Below are 22,509 nucleotides of genomic sequence, written 5' to 3'. Positions count from 1 at the left end.
CTTATAGTCTCCATGTTCTTCTTTGCTTCAATCTCTTTCTCCTTGCCAGTATCTTTTGTAGGGAAAAAAAATCTTCTTCATTTTGCTTCTTCTCACTCAGACGCTTTCTCGATTTGCTCTAATGTCTCCAGAGCTATTTCTCTCCATCTAAAGAGCTAGTCCCTCAGCCCGTTCGCTGTGAGTTAAGCTTTAAAATCTAATTGTTGTGCGACATTTTTGCACATTGACTGTGATTACGCACCTGGCAAATGGCATTTTCAAGAGATCTGTAGACTTAATGGTCCAGGTTTCAAATATGTACATAATTAAATTTCTGATCTTAATAAAAAGACATTACTGGCTACATGCTAAGTGGAAATGAAATCCTGGGAGGGGAGGGGAGTGGGAACTAGAGTCCGTTAACAAACTTTTCCTCGCGAGATTCCTAACAGATTCTACCGCTAGTCCTCAAAGGTTATGTTTCAATCATTTGCAAAGAGAATATCGTCAGAAAATGCGATATTGGGACTTACAATGTTGGAGCCCGAAACTATGCAAAGCAAATGAAAAACGGTTCACGGCATTCTGACTTCATCACTGGAGGAAAATAATTGTAGGATTGTAAGCCTCCTGCCAGTGCCTGGCTGCAGTCCACTGCCTGAAAACCTCCGACCCGGAGCAGGGCAGATCAGTGATAAATGGGGCATGCCCAGCCACAGCCTCCTTCCCGGGAGCCCACACACGGTGAGAGCGAGTGAGAACAAACCTCAGACCCCAGCACACCACCCAGGAACGCTTTCAAGCCAAGCGCAATGACTGCACACTGGCAGCAGAGCCTTGGCAAGCGACAAATGGAAAGTTCCCGAAGCATTGATTGTCTCTGCCAAGAAAAGCCTGTGCAGTCAGGGGTTATAGGCTTCTGAACCCTCAGGGCTTCCCGAGGTGGGTGGGGAGGTTAGCAAGAGCCAATAATTAATACTGCCTCCAATACCTCCTTGCGTCTGAATCCCGGCAAGCCCCATCAGCCTTTGATGTCTTGAGAACCTAGAAGCCAAGGCATTAACTTTGGGAGCAGAGTGATTTCTGCTGCTCAACCACCTGCAGTGGCTTGGGATCTGCCCCTGAGGAAGGTTCATCCTGTCAGATGTCATAGCAGCTTCCGACTGGTTTGACCTTTGGGATGGAATCCCTTGGCTCCAGAGATGAAATGGAGCCTAAATACACAGCCCAAAGGTGTGGCCGTTCTGTAAATTCGTAAACTACTCCAGGTAGTGAGAAGAGGAAGCAGACCTTTAAGCTTTCTGGGTTCTGGCATGAATTCCGACCCCCTCTGAGCTCAAAGTCACGCTGACTGCCCTGTGAAAAGAGCTGTGTGACACCAAAAAACCTAAAGCAAATCTCATCGCTGAGCCACAATGACTGTTCCAGGAACAAAGAATAACTGGGTAGGTGCCTGGGTTCCTGTTTAGGCCGCAGGGAATGAAAGTGGTTTGCCAGCAGCCACCAAAACCCGAGTTCCCATTTCGATACAAATCAAAACATCGTTTTCGCTTTTGAAAATGAGCTGGGGATTCACTCGCATGGCTTCTGAACGGGTTGAGTTTTGTGCATGTAACTTTCAAGTCAACCATCGGTTGGCTCCATGCTTTGTGTCAGGTGGAAAGAGAGAATAAAAAATTATCATATATGAAATTACCAAAGAATAAATACAAAGTTAAAACAAGAATTTGGGACTAAGTAAAATAAACGGAAAATTAGTTGGTTTTTGTTTGTTTGTTTGTTTAGTTTTTAAAAGTGCTTTTCTTGTAAAGAATCCTGAGGAATTACTATGTTCACCATGTCAGGGTGGTCATGGTCAGACTTTGAGAGGCAACACAAACTTCTGCAAAGAGACATTTCCATCGGAGTACCAGATCTGCTCCTGAGTGTGACCAGTGTCCTCCCTCCCTCTGCACTTGTGATGACAGTAACACTGGTTCCTTTTGTTGCTGTAAAGGGCACATATTTCAGGCAGTGTATTAGACTAGAGAGAATGGTTAACTTAAGAAGTTGAAGTTACAGGAACAAGAGAAACATTTTGCCATTGAAATGTATACTTCTAAAAGGAAAGCTATTTCATTATTTGCAAGAATTCTTCTAGTAGTAACAATAACAGTGACTATGTATCAGATATTTACTATGTGCAAATGTTCAGTGGCTTACATATTTCTCTTTCATGAAATAAGTGTGGTTGTCTTCAGGTGAGGAAACATGCACAGAGAAGTTGAATAACCTACTCCAGGGCACACAATGGAAATAATGTGAGGGCTCTGAGACTTGGATTTTGCAGTTCTGTCTCCCGCTACAGTCAACAATTTAGACTTCCTCACCTCTTCTTACTGCTGCCTAATAAGTAGCTTTTTAAAGAGTTTCTTAGCTACTTGTTGAAAACCTCTCCATAGGACATGTTTATGGATTATCAGTTGCCAAGGCAACCAGAACTCTGTATTCTCAGCTCCATCTTCTAGGGCAAAGGCAGTGTGTTCTTCCCTTCCCTCTGATTATCCCATACTGATTCCTCTTACTGGTCTCTCTCCTCTGTTAAGTGGTTAGACTTTTCAGGGACTTTGAATCTTGGAACCCCTACCACCATTGTATCAGGTATATTATATGTGTTCAGTGAATGTTTAAATGGCTGAAAAAAATGAATGAACCAGGGAATTGCATATACAACAGGAAAAACCAAAGAACTAAAAGGAATCAAATGCAAAGGGTAAAACAGGAATTTATTGAATACTTATGATGTACAAGTATTGTGACTTATTTATTTCATAACTAATTTAAAATGACATACTTACCCTTAAAGCAAACTTGTAAAGTAATAATGTAACATTTTCCTCTCATTTATCAACAAGGGAATCAAGGTGGGATGGTTTAAGCATATTGCCTTGCATCACACAGAGATTAAAGAATAGCATGGAATCAGAAGCTGTGTGTTCTGACTTCCAAGCCCCGGTTATTTTATTATCTGTCCTTCAGACTCCTTTAAAGATCATCAGTCTTGTTAAATGTTTCTTCTAAGTTCATAGAAATCTCCTCCTGAATTGTAGCATGTCCTCTCTCTCAAGTTCTACAAGGACAAACTCAAAATGCTAATGCTATTAGAATCTAGCAAAGCCTCAGGAGTAAGTGGTTGCTGTGGCTTGCTTCTAGAGTGTCCCTCAAAGGCTTCACTGCCAACCTGTGGCATTACTAGGAGACAGTGAAACTCTAAAGAGGTAGAGCCCTGTGAGAGAAAGTCTGGTCACAGCAAGTGTTCTCTTGCCGGAGGGGGGTATGTGAGGAGGGGTTATGGAAACTGCAGTCCCTTCCTCTCTTTCCTTCTCTCATTCCAGTTCCCAGGAGCTAAGCAGTTAACTGTCACATGGTCCTACTATGATGTCACATATCCCCATAGGCCCAAAAGCCACAGAGAGAGCTGAATGTGTAACATGATACCTCTGGAATCGTGAGCCCAAATAAACGTGTTCTCCAGTTAAGTTTGTTATCTCAGTTTTTGGTCACAGTCATGTAAAGTTGACTATAATAGTGATGAAAATGCAAATTAGTAGCTGGTAGAATGTATATAATGATGGTAGATGGATGGATAAATTGATGGTTATGTGGATTTATTGATACCTAGCTTATCTTTGTTATTAAAGCAATGATAATAGCAAAGCCAGAGGTTAAATATCTGGTCGTACAGCGAGGAAGTTGTTCTCTACTTTGCTCAAGCAGATCTTCCTTAGCATTGGTTTTACAGTCAGCATAGAAGTAAATTTTATATTCATCTCCATATACTTTGAAATGTTAATTAAATGGATTTCTATTCAAACTGCATTTTAGCCACTTTAAATGAAATTAAAATTGAATTTAATAATAAAAGCAAAATTTTCATGTAAAGTGTTGTCCAAATAGTTTATTGAAAAAGAAGTGAAGAAACATCAAAATGCCCTGTGATGTGCAGTGCATATTTGTTCTGTCTTTCTTGTTCTTTCTGTAATACGTGAATGCAGCAATTATGGAGTAGGAATAATGAGCTCGAAATATTGGCTGGAGAATCTGTGTTTCACACAAGAGAATGTGCAAAAGACATTGTCCCTAATGTTTTTGCAAAATGATAGGGGAAACATTTACATTAATTTGTAAATGGGCATATACACAAATGTAATTTGTCTTACAAATGACATGACATCCCTCCACATCGACAAATAACTAATGTAGGTCAGCGATTCCGTATCTAAACATTATGGACTACATATGCTTTAAATTCAGAGATAAAAGACATTGCTAATGCATGCTATATGTAGCATATGGAACAACACTCCTATTTAACATTAATATTCCATTCATGGAAACAGGAGAATAGTCACACTAAATGGGATAACTAAATTCCAAGTAAAGGGTTGTTTTTTGTTTTTTGTTTTTTGTTTTTTCAGGTGTTGTTTGGCTGCTAAACGAGTTTGCCACATATTCATCAGCACCTGAGCATCCAAACCTCTGGCTTCCAAATTGCAGATGAAGGTCTGTGCATGCCTTTTCCTTGATCCTTTTATGCATGCATCATTAAAACTGGAAACTGCAGGAAAACGGCCACATATCAAACCACATAGAAGAGCTACTAAATATTCATCCATCCATTTGTTTGTCCTTCATTCAACCAATGGGACAACCCACAAAAAATAAGCCAGTTAGACCTCGTGATGCATTTGTGACATGGGTTGACAAAATTATGAAGATGAGGAAACGTTTCTAAAAGTCCTGTCTGCCTTTTTTCCTTGGAGACAGCTCTTTTCTTGCTGATATTGGCTCCCTGGAAGCAGTGTCTTAGTTCTCACGGAGCCCCAGTGTCAGCTGACCACCGAAAAGCAGTTTCCTGTGGTCTGGTCTGAATCCTAGTTATGCCAAAAGCCCGAACCTAGGGGCTTTCAATGAGCAAAATGAATAACTTTTCTTCACTTAAAAAAAAATAATAATGGGGAGGTTACAAGTGGTGAAAATGAAGATAATGGCACGTAACGGCACTTGGAAGGTAGAGGGAGGCAGGAAGATTGGTACTCAAAGCCAGCCTGGGCTAAATGAGCCCTTGCTACAATTGACAAATGGGGCCCAGATACAGGTTGGGAAGCAGTTTCTCGTCACTCTGCCACAGCTTCTAATTCCCACTCATCGTTGTGCTAAAAGACTCAATGTGACATACTGCGAAGAGGGGCTCGGTGTCTCTCAGATTATTTTGCAGGTATTCTCCCACTCGATAAGCCTCCACACCACAGTGCTTGCCAGGGAAACTCTGAGCCCAGGATCTAGGGCCAAGTACCATCCTTGTGTGATAGTGTAGGCAGAGTCAGGGGGCAAGCCTGGAAAGAGAAGTGTCAGGTGTGGACAGGCTCTTTCCAGCCTTAATGCCTGTGGAGGAGAGATTATAAATCGTGTAGTTGATAGCAAAGGTCCGAGAAGGAGACAGAAATACAACAGAAAAAGATTGATCCATCTTGAGGGGTGATGGCCACGGCAGCATTTGGGAGGCCAGTTTTTGCAATCCCTCTCTGCACAGGGCAGGCCCTCAATGGTCAAGCGCACCTCCTAGGATGACAGAACTGACAGACTGAGGAAAAGGGATCCTCAGAACCTACCCTGGGAGAAGGGGGTGGAAGGAAGAGCAATCTGCGCATGTCCAGTTCCAGCCACTCATTCCCGAGCTTCTGATGCACACACCTGGGCAGTGTAGTCACTGGGCACAGATTGAGGGACCCGACCTGCTGGTCCTATGGCAATGCCCAAGAGCTGGCTTCTGGCCCTGGTGGCCACAGAATACAGCTTCCACAGAGCTTCAGATTCTGCACTAAAGTCGCTGCTTCTCCCGAGGAACCTGTGATTAAAAAATATTGCTAGTTGCTAGGGCAATAGTAAACAATAAAATCTTTCCTTGACCCAGAAAAACCTCTCCACCAAGACAGCAGGGGCAGAAACGAATCAGTTTAATTACTGAATAAACATGAAGTCAGGATGTGGCACACATGGCACATCCTAAGAAATGCTGAGCCCATCAAATACAGCCTGTGTTACACAGCTCTCAAAATTAACCACCTCTCCACAAAGTCAGCACTGGGTGACACCTGGTAGCTATTAGTTTACTTGGTTCAACCAGAAGAGTAACAGCTTTTTCTGGCTGGATGCAGTTCTACAGTCTGGGATGAGGCTCTACAGAGGTGAGGCTCCTCCTGTCCCACAGAGTAGATGGGAGTGAAAATGGGTGTTGTCTCTCTTGATACCTAAGCTTCAAAGAGACAGAGCCCAGGTCCTTGAGCAAGACATTCAGAGTCACAAAGGACCTATCCAGTTCCAGAAGGATGTTCAGACATTTCAAAAGGAGAAAAAATATTTATAATTGTATGTTTGTAATATAAATGGTCTAGGATAAAGGAGGGGAGGAAATCTCAAAGCTTATTTTTGACAGGGAGCATTTATCCTTTTTCTTTCTTTTTTTTTATAAGTATTATTTTTATTTTTCCTTCCACATCTCACTGCTAGGTATTCAGGCCCTGATCTGCCCCCACCTCCCCCACACTCCTACCCCAAGGAGATTCTAATGGACCATTCAGAGCAGTGATTTTTAAACATGGCAGCCGACTGTGAGCTTTGCAGCCTCTCCTGGAGATTAATTAAAATGTGCTCTCAGAATCAGAATCTTCCACAGAGGTGGCAGTTACATTTACAGAAGCCCCCTAGGAGGCCACAGATGCTCCTTCAAGGCAAGGACTCACTGCCTAAACTACAACATCGTCTCCACAAGAGATGTCTACCCACCTGAGGAGACAGAACAACCCTCCACAAGCCGCACAGATACGAACAGTTTGAAGGAATTATTTTCTAGATTCTCAAATTTCTTATTCACTCTTCAAAAAACAAATTGGTCTGCTCAAATATTGCTTTGGTCTTTTCAGCCACTTCTTTCTCTTCCATGAGCTCATGGCCATCCATCTCCTTCTGTATGAAAGGGAGGTCAGGACTCTCAATCATAAAATGGTGTAGTGTGTGCAATGCAAATAATCAGATAATCCCAGAAAGTACGGCTGAAGGACAGTCCTGGAGCAGCCAAGCAATGGAGCTCAACCAAGGAGTCCCTGTGACATCTCTTTCACCACGACATCAAACACATGGTCCTGTCTATTTCAGAGTTGGGGAGGTTCCCCTGTCCAGCAGGGAGGTTTGCTGTGTTTACTTGATTGGGGGGAAAAATAAAGTTAGATGTTTCTTGAATCAAATAGCAACCTTCTTTTTGGCTGACTATTGTGACAAAGAAGATTGGCTCTTACTAATTGTCTTAGTTAGGGTTTCTATTGCTGTGAAGAGACACCATGACCACAGCAACTCTTATAAAAGAAAACATTTCATTGGGACTGGCTTACAGTTTAGGGGTTTAGTCATTGTCATCATGGCAGGAAGCATGGTAACATGCAGGAAAATATGCTGCTGGAGAAGAAGCCCAAAGTTCTACATTAGATTGGCATGAAGCAGGAAGAGAGTAAGACTTTGGGCCTAGCTTGAGCTTCTAGAACCTCAAAGTCCACCCCTAGAGATACACTTCTTCCACCAAGGTCACACTCACGGCATTCCCTATGAGTATATGGGAGCCATTTTCATTCAAACCACCACACTAACCTTTGAAAAATTGTGAACATTGTACAGAATTTGAATGAGTTAAACCCACAGTTCCCAGACTTTGAAGAAAATATATAAATGTGTATATATATATATATATAATTTATATTATGCATAATATATTTATATGTGTGTAATATTTATATTACATATAAACATAAATGTGCATATGCCTATATGCACATTTCTATCAGGCAGAAATGACTTTCTTTATACCTTATAAACTTATGGTTGATTTGGTGTGATTATTAATCATCATCGCCAACTTTATTTGGCTTAGAATCACAATGTAAACATCTCTGGAGTATTTACAGAATGGTGTAACAGAAGAGAGAAGTCCTACCTTGACTGTGGGCAGAACTGTGGCTGGAATCCTGTACTGAATAAAAAGGAGAAAGCTAACTGAGTCCGAACATTCCGCTTGCCCTGCTGGTGACTTTAGATGATTGACTGTGCCCTAAACTGTGAGCTAGAGTAAATCCTCCTTCCTGTAAGCAGCTTTTCTTCAGTGATTCTTTTCATAGCAACAAGAAAAATAATCAGTACATTTGCTCTTTGTCAAAATGTTAAAGGTTGTTTGTTTTGTCAGTTGGCACTATTGAGGAACCCACAGAATCTCATGTCTTCCATCCTGTGTAAGCATTAATTCTTTTTTCTCTATCATCATAAATGAACTTCCTATTTCCTAAGCCATATGGCAAAATGCGCCCAGTAACTTCTCAGTCTCACTTGGTACATTCTATTTCTTTGAAGAAAAACATGGATTAACCCACTAGGTTATTTCCTGTGCCAATGGGCCATTGATAAAGGAGTTAGATAATATTCATACAATATGTTTGAGGTTTTCAATGTTTCCAGTCACTGGACCTCACATTCATCACTCCTTTCTAGTATTGTCATCTACCTAAGACCAATAGAAACCAAGCAGTCCTTGAACAAACTTAGGCTGATAGGCTCATTGCCCTGAAAGAGATCACATGCCAAGGCAACCATGGAACATATATTGACAGGACACTGGAGAGGACTTACAGGTGTAATGAAATATATCTGGGATTTGGGTTTGATGACTGCAAGGATGAAAAGATGATAACTGTTGGAAGCTCCACCCAGCCCTGCTGTTCCCATTTCAGACCACTCCCCAGAGAAAGCCCACCATTGGTGGCTCTACCCGCTTAGGACATTTAAAATCCCTTCCTTATGGTTCTCCCTTGTGGTTTTCTCTTCTTCCTCTGGGACCACTGGGAATGCTTTGCTCAGATTAAACATGGATTTATTAATTTGGCCTTATCTGACTTATTATATCACAGGAAAGACTTAATATCGTGGTACAGAAACCTTTCAATAACTATTATAAATATGGCTTATTGCTCACGGTATCTAAGTGGAAGGAATATGGTATGCCATGTTGTACAGGGTCCAGGTAGGAATAACAAGGTTGCCTTCAAGCATGTGTGTGTATGTGTGTGTGTGAGAGAGAGGGAGAGAGAGAGAGAGAGAGAGAGAGAGAGAGAGAGAGAGAGAGAGAGCTGTGAGCCTTGACTGTAGTTTGTCCAGGAAGGAATGAGCAAGGTAGAGTAAATAAGCTGACTAGGTTAGGACAGGCCAGCTTGTCTCAGTTCAGCAGGCTGCTGGATACAAAGGCAAACTGCAGGGTACAGAGGCTGTGTGACATTGTGGATGAGTGGTTTGGGACAATTTAGGGTAGAGGGTTAGTATTTCCTAAAGGTTAAGTGGTCTTTAGATTGGCCAGATTGAATATGAAAAGCAAACTCAAGATAGTTTTATTAATCAAGTAATGGACAGTTTTACCCCATCACTAAAGACTCAGATGTCCAAATATCACATACAGGACCTACAAGAATAGTAAACATAATAGAATCTGACCTTGTATTGTAGAATGTTGATGGTTTAAGAAAAGTGGGCTTTGCCCAGCACAGAAGATTGTAAGGAAGCAGAATGTCTTAAATTGATGTGAAAAAGCAAGACAGGGTACCTTAATAAAATTAATCTAGAAAGGGAGAGAACACATGAGGAGGCAATGGTCTTATTAGCTAGAAAAGAGACTCACTGGAGTGGTTTGAACACCATTCTTTGGATTTGTGCTATATTGATTGTTTATTGGTACATGGACATGACGAGGAGTTATTTCTTTTTAAATTTATTTATTTATTTATTTATTTATTTATTTATTTTACAGCCTGACTGTATTTTCCCTGACCCCTCTCAATCTACTCCTCCTCTGCTTCTGTTCAGAAAGGGGCAGGCCTCCCATGGGTATCAACAAAGCATGGCATAACAAGTTGTCTTAAGACTAAGCACCTCTCCTTGTATTAAGGCTGGGCAAGGCAATACAGTAAGAGGAATAGGTTTGCAAGAGCCAGCCAAAGTATTAGAGACAGACTGTGTTCCCACTGCAAGGAGTCCCACAAGCCTAGACCAAGGTACACAATGGTCACACATATGTAGAGGGCCTAGATTGGTCCCATGCAGGATCCCTGGTTGTTGGTTCAGACTCTGAGTTCCTATGAGCCAGGTTATTTGTTTCCATGGGTTTTCTTGTGATGACCTTGGCCCTCCTAGATCCATACAAGCCTTCCTCTCTTCAGTAGGAGTCCTAGAGCTTGGGATAATGTTTTGGCTGTGAGTCTCTGCCACAGTTGCCATCAGTTACTGGAGAAGGCACTCTGATGTCAATAGGGGTAGTCACCAATCTGATTACAGGAGATGACCAGTTCAGGCTACCTATCCACAATTGCTAGGAGTCTTAGCTGGGGGGGGGGGGGTCATCCTTGTAAATTCATGGGAGTTTCCCTTGTATCAGGTTTCTACCTGGCTCCCAAATGCCCCCTTTTATAGTCACCTTTTCAGTACTCTGCCCCCATCCACCCCGTACCCTGAGCCCTCAATTTCCCATTCCCATCTGCTTCCAGTCCATCCAGGATCTCTCTTCTATTACCCCTTCCTAGGGATATCCATGTGTGCCCCTTTGGGCCCTCCTTGTTAACTAGCCTCTCTGGGAATATGGATTGTAGCATGGTTATCCTTTACTTTACAGCTAATATCCACCTATGATTGAGTACATAGCATGTTTGTCTTTCTGGGTATGAGTTACCTCACTCAGGATGATTTTTTTTCTATTTCCATCCATTTGCCTTCAAATTTCCTGATGTCAGTTTTTTAGCAGCTAAGTAATAATACTCCAATGTGTACATGTAACTTATTTTCTTTATAGATTCTTCAGTTGAGGGGCATCTTGGTTGCTGCTATGAACATAGTTGAGCAAGTGTCCGTAGGGTATAATTGAGCATCCTTTGAGTATATGCCCAAGAGTGGTATAGCAGGGTCTTGAGGTAGACTGATTCCCAATTTTCTGAAGAAACCACTATACTGATTTCCAAAGTGGCTGTATAAGTTTGAGCTCCCACCAGCAGTGAAGGAGTGCTCCCATTACTCCACATCCACTCCAGCATAGGATATCATTTATGAGTTAGTTTGTTTTATTGTTTGTTCATGCTCTCAATGACTTGTCAGATGATGGCCTCTGAGAAATGATTTATGGGCAGTAAGAATTTGGTGTCAGGCAACTCATGAATACTGGGGGAACAGAGTTTGAAAGAGGGAGATACCTAACTAAGTTCACAAAGGGAAGAAGCAATAGAGCCCTCACTCCCAGCAAGTCTCCACTGCTGTGAACACTGTGCTCCTCTTGGAAATGGCATATTTAGAAAGCAGGAACAGCAACGCTGAGAAAAGGGACATGGGCAATGTATGTTATTCAGCTTCCCATCTTTGTGTGAAAACTTGAGATAAATGAATTTAAAAGAGAAAAGGATTATTTGGGCTCAAGGTTTCAGTTCAAGTGTCCTTGAACTCCATCACTACGGGTCTGTGGCAAGGCAGCACACTTTTGCTGGGGCATGCAGAGAATGAAGTTACTCATTACATGATGGCTGGAAAGTAGAAAGAGAAGAGTCTGGAGACAAAGACCCAATGTTCTCCCCATAGGCATGTCTCTAATGACCTGCTTCATTCAACTAGGCTCCACTTCCTGATATTTCCATAACCTCTCTCAATAGCCAAGATTTGTGATGAAAGCTTTAACGTATGAGCTGATGGGAGCCATTCCAGATAAAAAGCATAACCATATAGAAACAGTCAAAATACATCACTATGCTGCAAGCACATTTAAGAGGATCTGTAAGCAATTCTGTGGGAACACTACAGCGTTGTTCTGATAATACAGTTTTCTTTTATTTGTGTCCAGAGTTTAAGTACAGACTCTAATCCAGAAGTGACAGCTTTAACACTTGAACGCAGAAAATCCCAACCGAGCTAGTGGACGAGACTCAGATACCCTAGTAAGAACTGTGCCCATGAGGGCTCCAAGGATTACATTCCAAGAGGTGATACATATTGTACTAAAAAGGAACAATTTCTGCTAAAATACTGGCTTCATACAAGCAGCTTATTTGCAACATATGGCACATTTTTGGTCTATGCTGCATCAATTAAAATAATTCATGGAAGAAATCTCTTTAGGAAATGACTAAAACCTTAACCTAGATGGCCTAAGATCTATTTCTACCCATGTAACCTCAGATTCCCTGAGCTTGTTACCTGAAAGACAAAGAAAAGACTTTTGCAAAGTTTTTAAGGAATACAAAGAAAGTGAGCAAGGACTACTGTATACAGCAGGTATTACTTATGATTTGGTGACATCTGGAAAGCTGACATCTAGAAACATTAATCAGGCTCATGTCAGAATGGAGTATTTTATCACACTTGTCTTTTGAGTTCACAAGTTCTATTATGTCAGAAGCTGGTACAATATGTGAAGTCCAAGTAGACATTTATTCTGTGCACTAATGCATCATGAATAAGAGGTTCAGAAGAATTTGGCTGGGACATCAGTCCTTCTATATGAATGTTCAATTTAGTATTTTTATATAATGTATATGTAATATGGAAATAGGAGGAATATTTAAAACTATACCATACAAAAATTTGAAGAATTCAGAATACAGTAAAAATACCAAGGATATTGGCACATGAACTGCATTTCCCCAAGAATTCAAAAATTTCCATTAGATTCAAACCAATTAACCTAATAGGTAAAAATTAAATACCAGAATTATGTTTGTCAAAATTTAAATCTAAACAACAGATACAGAGAAACAAATAGAAAGGGCTCAAATAGATGGCTTCCTATTTAAAAAAGAAAAGCATGTCTGTTAGAAAAAAAAGTTGTCAGGACTACTTATGAGTTCAACAATATTAAGTTTCAGTAAGTGCATGCATGCACATGGCGTGTGCGTGCACACACACACACACACACACACACACACACACACACACAGGACAGGAAGAACTGTTGTAAAAAATCTGAAGAAGTCTAATGATTAAAATGACAGTGATTTTAACAGTTTATATGTTCTTCCAAATTAAAATTTAAATATAAAGTAACATTTTAAAATCACAGGACTCAAAATATAGGGCCATAAGTATTTATGTAAAATACTGCCTAGAAAAGATACTTATTGTTGTCATTGTATTATCACCATAGCCCACTGAAGATAGAAACATTATAACCTAATTTTTCATATGTTCAACATTATTTTAATATGCTATATAATGGGGAGGAAAACAACCCACATCAGATTAGCAATTGATTTTTTAAAGCAGTTTTATAGGGACTTAACTGACTTATAGAAAAAGTACACATTGGAAAATATTTAGAAGATATTATTTGATATATATATATATATATATATATATATATATATATATATATGCATGAAAACAAGATACCAAACATGCCCACAGTTCAAGGAGTTTCTTCATGTACCACGGTTATTTTATTCTTCCCTCCAGAAGCCACTTGTCACCATGAGTTCTTTTTCATTTTCTGTAGTTTTCTGTAAATGTAATCATAGAATATGCTTCCTGACACCTCTGAGTTCTGACCCCTCCTACTTAGCACAGTTATTTTGAGATTCATCTAAGGTAGTGTGGACATCAGTGGTTCACTCATTTATGGATAACTTCAATTTGTTTATGAATTCTACATTTTAACTAAGCATTTTTTTTCCATTTGGGATCTATTGCAAATTCAAATTTGAGGAACACTTATGTGCAAATACAAGTACAAATATGTTTTCCTTATCATGGGTAAAGAAGCAGGGGTAGAATGAGCAGTGACATAGGTTTAACTTTTTGTCTTCTTCAGGTCTTATTATGTAGCCCTGGTTGGACTAGAACTATGTGAAAACACTGTCCTCATACTCACAGAGTTCCATCTGCCTCTGCTTCTGCCTCCTGAATGCTGGGATCAAAGGTGTGGATCACCACAAATATATATATATATATATATATATATATATATATATATATTATAATTATATATAATTAAATTTATTTATATTCAATATATACTGACAATAGAATTCACTTTATTAGTATTTTCTTTATTTGGTGAACTATAATATAATTACATTTCTCAATTCCCCTTCCTCCCTCCAAATATTCCCCCTTTTACCCTCAGATAAGTATAGTCTTTACCCTTCAACAAGGAAACTTCTCTTTGAAACAGATGAAGATCACTACAGAAAACCACAACCAATCAAAATGCAGGGTTTGGATCCCAGTCCCAACGAATACATCTATAAAAGACCTAAGGCTCAGGGAACATTGTGGAAAAGGAATAGAAAGCATGCAAGAAACGGAGGATCAGGGACAGTACTGTGAGCTTGTATCTCCTAATTTCAGAAGCTACATCCATAGTCTCACCAACACGACTGCCCAAACATGAGCTCAACAAAGGCAACACATTTTTAAGCCCCATCTTACATTCCCATTAAGGCCCAGTTCCTCTAAACATTATCATTATTTTCTTGTGAGGACAGATGTTTGCAAACATGATCATATTAAGAGGTATGCAGTAGTTGCCACCTTATGGTGTTAATTTGTATTTTCTTAATGACTAATGATATTTTATGTGCCATTTCTATTGATTTTTGTGATTTTTAATTGGATTGTTTTCATGTACTTTGAGAATTCTCTACATATTCTCCATGTGATTCTGTTATCAGATATGTAGATATTTTGACAGTCCCCTATATAAAGACTTCGGGTCTCGAAAATGACCATAGAGCTGTGAATTTTTTTTTATGTTAAGTATTACCTAACAAAGACATTTATCTTTTTACTTCCTTAACAGTATAAGAACAACTTCTTAATTTGGATTAAATACAATTTAACTGTTCTTTTATGAATTGTGTTGTTGGTGTTAACACCTGAGAGCTCTGTAAACCAACATCACAGATCCTGTTTCACAGTTTCCAGTATTACCTTTAGGCTGGAGAGCCTTTAATGGCATCTGACCTACAATTCTTCTTGACCTATCTTCCCTAAGCACCTACCTCCTTTGTCAGCGGCAGCAACACTTCCTGAGTTCCCTTTTAGTACTCCTTTTCTCCAGGCATCAATCTGGACCAATTTGGGGCTCATTTAGTTCCTGCCTTCTAAGAGAGTGTAACTCCTTGTCTGGTGACTAATACCTTGAGTGCAACATTTCATACATTGTAACTCTTTTGGGCAGAGAGGTGAGTTCATGCCCTATGGCTCTCTTCTAACCTTAAGTCCTGCAAACTCTCCGACTCCTGCAAACTGTCTTTCTTTAGCAGTGAATGAAACACCTGAAGCTTGAATACATCATAAGTTCTTTGCCTATAAAACCCAAGACATTTAACAGTACATGATAATAATGGATATTTGTGTACCGTCCAAGCTAACTGACAAAAAATGTTACTTAAAAACAATTCTACACAAAACATGTTGTTTCTTCTCCAATAGATGGCTCTATGCCCATGCAAATACTGGCAGCACTACTTGGATTTAGTAGTTTTTTTTTTTTTTATGGCCTTTAAATTAGGAGAGATGGTGGGAGGATGTCTGGGAGGAGTTAGGAGGAAGACCGAGTAGTTATGATAGAGACTTTATATATGTGCATGAAATTCTCAAAGAGTAAAAATTATGTAAAATGGAGATTCTGCCTACTTTCACAAGGCTATTATTTTTAAAGGTGTGAGTGTGTGTGTGTGTGTGTGTGTGTTATCTGGGAGTATGCTACATGTGCAGGTGCCTGCAGAGGCTAGGAGACAGCCAGCTGGTCCCCCGAAGCTGGAGTTACAGGAGGTTGTGAGCCTCCCGACATGGGTGCTAGGAATTCTCTGGAACAATAACAACAACAACATTTCCAGCCACTCTTGAGGATATTTTTCCTTATTTACAGAATGTCTAAGGTTATTATTTAAAACTAAAATTCCTAAAGCCTGGAAGCTGGCTTCACATACTCTGTTACAAAAGTCTTAAGGTCAGCTCAGTCTCTGAGCTGAATCTATGTATTCTCTCATTCCCTCCCAACATGAACTAAGAATGATGTCATTGCAACTTGAGACAATAGGCGATGCATGCTACAGTGTTGGTCTGTATTGTGATGGCTAATCTTGGTTGCCAACTTTGACTGCTTCTGGAATCAATTAAAACCCAAGCTGTGGTGCATTCCTGTGAGGGGTTTCCATAAGCAGGTTATTTGAACAACTCACCTTAAATCTAGTCTACACCTTCAGATAAAAGGGTAGAGGAAAAGGAAACATTGCTTTTTGCCCACTTCTCACTCTCACTGCCAGGCTCGTTTATCCTGTTGCTACAAAATTCCTCACTGACATTACAATCAACTTCTATAGGACTGCAACGTAGATTAATTACCAGCAGCTTCTGGGAATCCCCCAGGCCATCAGGGCTAGATTGGGACTGATGATACATCCAGCTCTGTGGACAGAACAACTGCTGGATTCTCTGCCTCTCCAGTGTGAGATGCCACTGTTGGACTACCAGGATCACATCCTGTAAGCCAGTCTAATAAATCTCCTTTTAATATATGTTATCTATTTTAATATAAGTATTGTCTATTTTAATATATTTAATGTATATATCCATTCTACCAGTTCCATTACATAACTGACTCATGTACCTTGTAATGAATAAAATAAGCTGTTATTTGAAAAGAGGATGGATGAGAAAATACAGCAAGAAAACCATGAAGGAATCCCAACATGTGAAGCCAAAAAATGTCATCTTCTGTCCAGTGACCATCTGCTATAAGGAGTGATGCCTAAACTGCAAACACTGCGTCACTAAAGTTTCTATATTCTGGCATAGAGTGGGACTTCTCCATGGTACAGACACTGCCACCACTCCTCGGAAGTAAAGTAGGACTAAAATGACCCCTCTCTTTGTTTTCAGCCATTTCCTTGAGGGTCAATTTTTTTTTTTTATTTGAAATTCTTTAGTTTAATTTTCCATTTACCTTTTGAGAACTGAATTCCTGGAACCCACTAAGTTTCACCCACTTAGGACAGGAGCCCTAATATTCACAGGCAACACCTACTTAAAACTGTATTATCTGATTAACCACCATCAACTAAGGTTTCCCAAGCTCAGGAGGCCCCCCACGTCTTCTGTTAGGCACTGCACTTCTGCCATGTTCCACCTGAGAGGAAAAAAGTATCTGCCAAAGGCATCTCTAGCAACCTTGCAATTCTTCAGATTAGGAACATCTCCATAACAATTAGTTTGCCTTTAAAGAGGCAATCCAAGAACCCCCTTTACTGGTCACCTTGACCACAGCAGTTGGCAGTGGCCATATTTTCTCATAAGGTCCAGGTCAACAAACCAGGCAAAGGTTGAGGAAGCAGGACCAATGCTGTACCCAATTTACGAGGAAGCACCCTGAATTTCTCATTGTGTTGGACTGTAGGTCTCTGAAGCCTCTTGCCTATACTCTCTCCCCAAGCCTCTATGCTGCGTCCCTCCCCATCTGTCAAATGTTCCCTGGCACTGAGCCCCCTGAGGCTCCCGCTGGGATACAGGGATGGCCCTGTGAGTTACTGCTTCCCTGAACTGATTTTCACTTTTAAATTGTGTAAACTAGGACACAACATCTAATGTTTTCCTTCTGTAGTCAACAGCAAAACTGAGTTAGCCCATGTCTTTCCTGTTTCTACAAAACTTATTTGATGCCTGTGACATTGTTGTTTTCTTTTTACAAACATGGTAATGAACATTTCACCTTCAGTGTTTTACCTTTAGATCTTACTGGAACGGGAGATTAAAGAATAAATATTCCACATAGTGTTTACTTTGAAAAAGAGTAAAGAAACCAAAGATATATTTATAGTTGAGGGACTAGGGGTTAGGCAGACTCCCTGGTAGACAGACAGTTTGGTACAAGTGCCATGGCTAGGTTAAAAAGATGGGGAGATTCCAAGAGAGTTGGCATCCTCCTCACCCTCCTAACCTAAGATGAAAGCCTCATGGCTTAAAACAAAGGACATGTGGTCTTCATCTCCTGCCAATGGACAGACTTATTAAGTTTTAGGCCAGATCAGGACAAGTTTATCCAACAGTTGTGGAGCATCCTATCTTTCTGACCAACCCAAAATTTAGAGAGGGAAACTGTTCAGGGGGACTCAAGAAGAGACTGGAGTTTTCAGCTTCCCCAGATACACCCCACCAACTTTGTGGAGGGCTTTCTCTGTACCTGCTGCATTTCCTCACCCCGAATAAAAGTCCTTCCTCAACTACTGATTCTGTCTGTTCCTATCTGCTGTATGAGATTTCTCTGCTGCTACCTGTTGAGCTTAAGATTTTTCTTTCCTTTTAATTCTCTGACTAACAAAGAAAAAAAAAATGACCAAGTCCCCCTCCAAATTAACAGCAGTATAAACCCACCCCAGAGGGGATAAAGGACAAGGCAGAAAGGCAACCCAGGCCATGCACCAAAGCCTTACCTCACTCAAGACAGGTTAAGGTCTCATTGTCCAGTGTGTGCCAGTCAAAGGCCAGCGCTGGAAAGCTTCTGACTGCTTGCCAACATCAACCATGTTTTTCTTTCATTCCTTCTGTTCTTATTTCTTGCAGTCAGGTGAAAGAGACATGGAGCTAGCCATGGTATGTTGGTTAAATCATAAGAGAAGTAAAGGAACTCTATAGGAACAGTAGATTCAGTGAACCTTGGGGTATTGTCACCATGACCCAAGGCTGGAAGATCAAGTACACTAAAAATTCCTCCTAAACAGGATGTAATCAGAAGTGAAAGTTTTAAGGCAAGGAAGAAGGACAGGGGATGGAGAGTCAGTCCTGTGGTCAAAACAATAGACATTTTTACTTTGATTAGCAGGAGAAAAACATTGGCTTCACTTGGCACCTATTATCTCTTAATTTTTCTTACTAGCTCCTGTTGTTTCCCCACAATCCTAACCATCCTTCAGACTAGGTTCCATTTGGAGAAATAACAGCAGTTTGGAAACCCAACCTAACTGCTTCCTCATCCCTTGAGCATTTTCTGCAGAAAATAATACTCATACCTGTAGGTGAGAAGCATCCTAAGAGTGAAAGCATTGCTTTACAAAAAAGTAGAGAACATAAAATAATAAACTAACCCTTCAAATTAAACAGTTTAAGAAAAACTGGGGGTCAGTAGAAAATACATTAAAAGAAGTTTCTAATAAAAAGAATTTGAAAAGGATAGTACACAAATACTATCTAAAACAACCTAACAAAGGGAACTTGATCATGAACTCTCGGAAATTAGAAATAAGGTTGATTCTGCTATAGCATAAAGCCTAGAATGAATATTTAATAAATATTTACCAAGTAAATTTATATAAAAGATTTTTAGCTGTAATAAAATACTTTGCCCTGCTAAGGAAAAAAAAAAAAACCAAAACAACTTGAACTAAGAATGAAAATGTGGAAAGTCACAGGGAAAGCAGAGGTCTGAAACAAGGAGAAATGAAAGAGACCAAAAGAAAGAGGCCATAGGGAGAGAACCACATCTGCCATGATGGAGCCAGGAGGAAAACACAAGGGAAGAATCAAACTGCATGCAAGGCAGATCTAAAATAAATCTATGGTGCTACTGTACATTGGTCAGGGTTCTTTAGAGTAGCAGAATGTGTACAATGACGCTATCTCTCCCTTTCTCTCTCTATGATTTGTTAGAATGACTTACAGGCTGTGGTCCAACTAATCCAACAATGGCTGGCTATGAACAGAAAGGCCAAGAATATAGAAGTTGCTCGGTCCACAAAATTGGAAGTCTCAGCCAGTCTCCAATATATGCTGTATTCTTGAAGAAGTAGGCCAGTGTCTTCTCAAGATCTACATCTTCCTACCTCAAATTAAGCCAAAAAAAAACCCCTCACTGGTGTGCCCTTGACTTTGAATTTTGGTTTAAGCCCAGTTGTCAAGGTGACAACTAAGAATAGTCATCACAGCTGTCAACAGAGTAGAATACATCATAACCAAGCCAAACTTAAAAACCAAACAAACAAAAACAAACCTTAGGGGAGAGGACACACAAAAGCTTCTAGACAGATCCCGACAGAGGAGGTGGCTTCCTGTGGCTGATCTGCTTTAGAACCTTTCTCTAACACCTCTACTCTGTGACCTTTGGTAAGTTGACTTAACCTTTCTGGAAGCCATCTCCTACTTTATTATGGGATGGAAATACTAATCCATGCCTCCCTGTGTAAAGGATTAGAAGAAATGAATGAACAATCCTTCACATAGTTCTGGACTTACAGACTTATTATTATAGTTCTTATTGATTTTGTTTTCAAACTCTTCAAAACTACTACAGGCAACCTGTGACACACATTGGAGGTCTTAAAAAACAACAACAAAACAGAACTCAGACCTACCCCACTATGGTACCTAGCAATAAGAGCCAAAAAGTCCTGCCAGTCACATCTGCTACCAACTGTGGGTTGAAACAAAGAAAATTTAAGAGTTGGTAGGCTGTGAGAGAACTTTAAGTCCTTCACTTCCCTCCTGCCCTTTCTTCTCTCCATCCTTCCCACCCCTGCACTTCCTTCACACTCCTTCAATTGCACTGATCACTTCTGACTTTCAGCTGATAAGCTAAGAAAACTGTCCACTGAATGAAGAGTCTTGTATCTCAGGTAACTGATCACCAGCTCCTCTACAACACCCGTCCTCTCCTCTAGGGACCTGGCTTTCAGATACATACATTCTGCCTCCAATCCAGCCTACTGACTCCTCCTTCTCAAGCAAAGATGCTCAGACCAGGCTAGAAATAACCTAGAACCCTGGAGGGAATTTCTGGTTACAGGAAAACAAACTGCCCAATACAGGTAAATGTGGTCTTAGCTTCATTTTCGAACACACTTCTAGAAGAAGCCTTTACTTATCCCTAGATTTAATGACTGAGGGAGTTGCTAGACACCATTTATGGTCACATGGGGCAAGTCAGTCTTAGAATAAAGCTGATCCCGGGAATTCAGAAATGAGAAATACAAAAAACAGTCTTTTACAACCTCTCCAAAAGACAAATTACTGAATTAGGCCAATCCTGAAATGCTGTGGTTATAGCCATGGAGTGAGTCAGTCAATTCCTTCTGTCACCTGGGGCTTTGAGATGCCTTTTCCATTACTTTCAACCAAATGCATGCCAGGAATACAATTCACATTTAAAAACTACAAATTACATTTGTAAAAACTGTCAGGGTGCTATAAATTACATATTAATTTTTCAATTCTTCTGTTATAATTGATAGCTGCTACCATACTAATAACTGCTATTTGGCTTCAGGTTGTTTTAATATGAAATATTATGTAATTATGGGGAAAGGCTTCTATAAGATACTCCATAGAAGGCAATTAATATGGGGCTAATGCCAGATCACCAAGTAAATAACAGCCAAGTAAAACAGTACAACGTATACAGTAACACAATGGTTTTATTGATGGCAGAAGAAAGATACTTCCTTCCACTTGTAAAGGTATTTGCTCTACTGAACTTAGTATTTTCCCCCTTGCTCTGTATAGGTTGAATCTTTTCCCTAAAAACTGCTCTTTTTTTCTTTCTCCAAATATCATAGCCAGCATGGTGATTCTTATTGTGAAGATATGGAAAAATCTATCAACGGCCTTTCAGGATGTTTCAGTCAGCAGCTTCTTCCTTCACAAACAATCTGTTTCAAAAAGAAGGAAGAAAATAAAATTGGACCTCAGAATACTTTTCTATACTTCATTAAGGCATAACTCTGCTGAAATTTTTCTGAAAAGTGAAACGTTCATATAAATATCAGCAATCTCCAATAGAATAAATTAGACAAAACAACCCAGTTCATATACTCAAGTCTCTATAGAAAGCAACATTAAAACTCCAAAATAAGGGCAAGGCAGTGGTGGTGGTTGTGGCGGTGGTGCACACTTTTAGTTCCAGCACTTGAGAGGCAGAGGCAGGCAGATCACTGAGTTCAAGGCCAGTCTGGTCTACACTGTGTTCCAGGACACCAACGGCTACATGGAGAAACCCTGTCTCGAAAAGCCAAAACCAACCAACCAAACAAAACAAAAAATACCAAAATTTAAAAAATACATAAAATTTTTCTTTTGGAAGTCTATCTCTGGTGCTGCTAAATCCTTTCTTACTGGACACTGATTTCAGAAACTTGGATTAAGTGATAGCTCCTTCACAAAGGAAGACCAAAATGAGAGGCAGACAACCAAATGGGCTTCCCCCCTAACCTACCCAGTTCAGCATTTTCTCAGTAGATCTCTGTAATAGGCTAGTCCACCCAGCTCATTTGTCATTTACTTTGAACTGTCGCCTGTCCCCTCCCTCCACCTGTTCCCAACCTTATTCAGAACCTGTATTTTTTTTTAAGATTCCTTGTTATTTATTTTCATACACATGTTCGTGCTTGCAAGTTCTTGAGCGTGTGTGTGTGCGTATGTGTGTGTGTGTGTATGTGTGAGCGT

At 40.1% G+C, this 22,509-nt stretch overlaps 1 protein-coding gene across 4 annotated transcripts in view; it reads right to left on the bottom strand.

Annotated features, from left to right (window-relative positions):
* Positions 1-4,193: 4,193 nt before the first annotated feature.
* The window catches only part of Tdrd3 (tudor domain containing 3), a 157,170-nt gene continuing 138,854 nt past the window's right edge, over positions 4,194-22,509 (bottom strand). For 3 of the 4 annotated variants that reach the window (XM_027394021.2, XM_027394023.2, XM_035453402.1), the window contains one exon: positions 21,465-21,716. The gene's annotated coding sequence lies outside the window, so the exon portion shown is untranslated. Of the gene's footprint in view, positions 5,867-21,464; positions 21,717-22,509 lie in introns of those variants that run through there. The other variant, XM_027394022.2, reaches the window with a different exon arrangement.

The sequence above is a fragment of the Cricetulus griseus genome (assembly GCF_003668045.3).
Source record: "Cricetulus griseus strain 17A/GY chromosome 1 unlocalized genomic scaffold, alternate assembly CriGri-PICRH-1.0 chr1_1, whole genome shotgun sequence".
Lineage (NCBI taxonomy): Eukaryota > Metazoa > Chordata > Mammalia > Rodentia > Cricetidae > Cricetulus > Cricetulus griseus.
Note: the sequence above shows the minus strand (reverse complement) of the source record. Positions and strands in the feature narration are given on the sequence as shown.